Raw genomic sequence first — 4,857 nt, 5'->3', positions numbered from 1 at the left:
AATATGACCACAACTTCTTTTGATTTGTGTGTTACATTAGTTCTGAATAAAGAGTTGCCAAAGAATCCTGGTGTAAGTGAGTCATGGGTAAATTTGGACGCCTACTTGGGGCTCAGGAGCAATATAAGGAGAAATTGTGTTGATTTGTTCATTTTAATAAATGTCCCAAAGTGGGTAAAGAGGGCTCTTGCCATTAGGTGAAAGTGAGAAAATTGTTATTGCTGCCTGGGAAGAGGCTGGGATATTGGATCACACTGCCATTCTCCATTGTTCCTTCCTTTTCCCTAGCAGAGACTTATAAGGGATGGAGTGACCTGAAAGTAGATTAAGCACAGAAAGAGGAGAAAGAGAGTATCTGGGCTAGGCTAGTCACATATACCAACAGTGGGAGTCAGAGGATGGAATAACTACCTCTGCCTCTGATTTTTACCTGCAATCAAACCAGCCTTCAAGTTCCTACAAAAAGCTGTGATCCTACAAATAAGTGTTGTTATTGTTGAGTTGTTTTAGTTGTGTCTGACTCACTGTGGGTTTTCTTGGCAAAGATACTGGATTGGTTTGCCATTTCCTCCTGCAGCTCATTTTACAGATGAGGAATTGAGGCAAATATAGTTATGTGACTTGCCCAGGGTCACACAAGCTAGTAAATTTCTGAGGCTGGATTTGAACTCAGGCCCTCTTGACTCCAGGGCTGGTACTCTATCCACTGCGCCACTTATAATACAGATAAGAAGGGATAGACCAGGTATAATTTCATAGATCCATCATATCTTACTTTTTCAGTTAAGGTTATTATAATAGTCTAAGTGGCTGTAATGATGACTTGTTCTAGAGTGGTTGCAGTGGGAACAGAAAGAAGAGAGAGTGAAGAATATTGGAGAGGTAGAATCAATGTTTTTTGTTGTTGGTCAGTCATGTCCAACTTGCCATGACCTCATTTGGGATTTTCTTGGCAGAGATACAAGAGTGGTTTGCCATTTCGTTCTCCAGCTTATTTTACAGATGAGGAAACTGAGGTGAAAGGACTAAGTGACTTTCCCAGGGTCTCACAGCTAGTAAGTGTCCAAAGCTGGATTTGAATTCACGAAGATGAGTTTTCCAGATTCCAAGCCCAGTGCTCTATCTACTGCACCACCCAGCTGTTCAGGTAGAAGCAAGAGGAATGGGTAACTGATTAGAAATGAAAGGTGAAGGAGCTAGACGAGTTAAAGATGATTCCTAAATTTTAAACATGATAGACTGGAAGGTGTTAGAGCAGAACAAATCATACTGACAGTCAATTAACCAATTAACAGGCATGATTAAATACTTGCTAGGTGCTAGTTACTTGTCTAGGCATTGTGTATACAAAGAAAAAGAAATAAGAGCTATCTTTAAGAAGCTTACATTCTATCAGAAAAAAAACCCAGCACAAATATATATCAGTAAATATAAAATATGTACAGATATAGTAGGTGTCTGATTTGCTATTTTGTGAGTTTTAACAACTCAAACTCTACAAAACAGCTACATGCTAATGAGCCAAGAGACCACAATGCTTTGCCATTGCAGTCATTTCTCTGTCCTGAAACAGGTCCTCTCAGTTCTCTATTTGATCATCTTAGTAATCTGTCACTCCCACATTTTATCTAAAAACTGTTTTCTTACACTTGAATTTATCAGTTTTTAATAAACAAGTTATTTTTAGCCCCTTTTCATAGACAGGCTGTTTATACCCCAAAGGGGAAATATCTTGTACCCTTTACAAGTTGATTTAATTCTTTTTCTCTACACAACAGTTCATTTTCTGCCGCTTTAAACAACCCAACTGCTCACATAAAGTAAATAAAAGCAATTTCATGGAAGTGATATGGTCAATCTGTCTTTTAAGTATATCACTTTGGTGGTTATGTGAAGAATGGATTGGAGAGAGGAGAGATTTGAAATAGGGAGATTAAATAGAATCTATTGCTATAGTCCTGGCAGGAGGTGATGAGGTTGAGACCTAGGGTGGTGGTCATGTGAATGGTACGAAGTGGGGCAGATATGAGCACTCTCTTGGAGACTGATTTAACAAGACTTGGTAACTGACTGGATATAACGGGGTTCAGGAGAGTGAGGAGTTGAGGATGACCCAAAGGTTTTAAATCTGGGTGGCTAGAAGTTAGGTGGTTCTCCTTAAAGAAATGGAGATATTTGACAAAGCACGAGTGCAGAAGGAAAAATAATGAATTTCTGTTCTGTACATATGCTGAGTTTGAAATGTTCACAGGATATTCACTTGGAAGCGTCCATTAGGTAGTTGGTGATGTGAAATTGGAACCTCACAGATACTCTCCCCCACACCCCAACACACGCACGTGCATGAGCACACGCGCGTGCGTGCGCGTGCGCACACACACACATACACACACAGCAATGGATAGAAGGGAAGGAGATTCAGTGTCAAACACTATGGGTGCCACAGTCCTGTGATATCTATAAATCTCCTGTTGCCAGGAAGACTGTTTGGCTTCCCCCATCCACCAGCATCCACACAGAGCTTAATGATGAGATCCAGTTTTTCTAACTAGGCTGATCTTTAGTTTCCACCTGGGAGCTGCTGGGTGTTTGTCACATGGCCGTCTGCCATAACCAACCACAGCACAGTACAACCCTCAGTTCTTGTTTTGGTTAGTTGTGTCCAATTCTCTATGACCCCATTTGGAGTCTTCTTGGCAAAGAAGAGTGGTTTATCATTTTCTTCTCAATCCTATTTTACAAATGAGGAAAGTGAGGCAAACAGAGTTAAGTGACTTACCCAGGGTCACATAGCTAGTAAGTGTCTGAGGCTGGATTTGAACTCAGGAGTCTTCCTGACTCCAGGACTGGCACTCTTTCCACTGTGCCACCTAGCTCAGTCCTACTATAGGGCATTGCGTTCTCTATAAGTATTTGAATGAGTAGCTTAGCTAACAAAAGCCTCCACCTCTTACCACTGGGCCTATGAGGTGCCCGCTTCCTCCCTAATGCAAGAACCATGTATGCCACTGAAAACAGCTTTCAAAGGTAGCCAGGGCAGTGATGCTACATACACTTAACTTTCCACTCTGGATCCCAATGCATAGCCTCTTGCATATACAAGGTCCTCCAAAGAACTCTTCTGCAGAGTGCATAGAGAACACTGGGAGGTGTTTCTTCCCTCTCATGGGGAATCGTGTTTGCACTGCTTAGCTCCAAAATGCCTATTTGAATAGAATTCAGATGTCTCCAATCAACTCAATACTTCTCTGTGTCTCCCACACCTACAAGTCTCTGTGCTGGCCTATTTGATGGGTGAGAAAGTTAAAGCAGTTGGAGCCTTTCCTTTGAATTATGGAAAAAAAGTTCCACATGATCCATGGGACTGGATGTTTGTTAGTCAAACAGAAATGTGTCCTTTTTCCCCCTTGCAGAAAAGTACTAGAGAGAACACACATGAATGAATGCCAGCATTCCATGCATTGGGGAGCTGCTCTACCTGCCAGTGCCTTTTGATGATTTTTCCTCTTCCTTTCCAATAGGAAAACCAAGGGAGATGACTCTTCTGAGCTCTAGTTCAGCTAGGCTGGAGCTGGAAAGAGCTTTGGAGGAATTTGCAGCATCTCCAAGTCAAGGGTCATGCACTTGAGCAGTAATCCTCTCTACAGCAGCCCCAGCAAGCGGCCATCCAGGGTTTAAATGAATGCATCTACTGATGGGAAACCCATTACCCCTGAGGACCTTCCATTCCTCTTTTGGAGAGTTCAGACTGTTAGGATGCTTTCCATTATATTGCACAGGTCTGCCTCTTTATAATTTTGATGCATTATTCCTAATTTTGCCTTCAAAAACCAAAACATGATTAATTTGTCTTCAATTTAATTTTGTCTTCTTCGGGTTAAAAACTTCAAATTTCTTCAACTGGCCCTGTGTAACCATGGCTTTGTGTCTACTAACCATCCTGCTTACATTTCTCTGGATGTATCCCAGCTGCTAATATGTTTCCTAAGATTGGGTATCCAAACCTTACCACAATGCCCAGATAGAATATGTTTAGGGCTTGGCTTCTAGTCTCCTCCACTACATCTTTGCAGTCATCAATTAGCTGTGTGATGTTGAATAAATTACTTAACTTCTCAATGCTTTTGGCAGTTCTCTAAGACAATAAACTGCTCTCCCGAATTGGTAGAGGAATTTTCCTCCCTGAGAGTTTCCTATGCCAAGGAAATCATAAATCTAATTCAAATATCTGTCTCTGTTTTTATCTCTAGCTCTATCATGTCTATCTAAATCTATATCTGTATCTACATTATGTATATATATATATATATATATATATTTATGTGCGTGCATATATATATGTTTATATATGTGTATATATATACTTACGTGTGTGTGTCTGTGTGTCTGTGTGTATGTGTATACTTACATATACATATGGCAGCTAGGTGGTGAAGTGGATAGAGTGCTAGGTTTGGAGTCAGGGAGACTCATCTTCCTAAGTTCAAATCCGACCTCAGACACTTATTAACTGTGTGACCCTCATCAAGTCACTTACCCCTGTTTGCCTATATATATGTAACTATATATGCCCACAGTTTCCCCATCTGTAAAATGACTTGGAGAAGAAATGGCAAACCTACAGTATCTTTGCCAAGAAAACCCTAAATTGGCTCATAAAAGTTGGACACCACTGAAAAATGACTGAACAACAACATATATGTAACTCATTTTACAGATAAGGAAACTGAGGCCCAAAGAGGCTGTGATTACATAAATAGTAAGGTGGTGTAGCTAGTATTTGAACCCAGGTCCTCTGACTACAAATCCAGAAACTCTCTCTACCACTTCACTAAAGTTACTAGATATGAGAGAACT

This window comes from Phascolarctos cinereus, unplaced genomic scaffold (genome assembly GCF_003287225.1).
Source record: "Phascolarctos cinereus isolate Bilbo 61053 unplaced genomic scaffold, phaCin_HiC Scaffold_2;HRSCAF=192, whole genome shotgun sequence".
In the NCBI taxonomy this organism is placed as follows: domain Eukaryota; kingdom Metazoa; phylum Chordata; class Mammalia; order Diprotodontia; family Phascolarctidae; genus Phascolarctos; species Phascolarctos cinereus.
Note: the sequence above shows the minus strand (reverse complement) of the source record.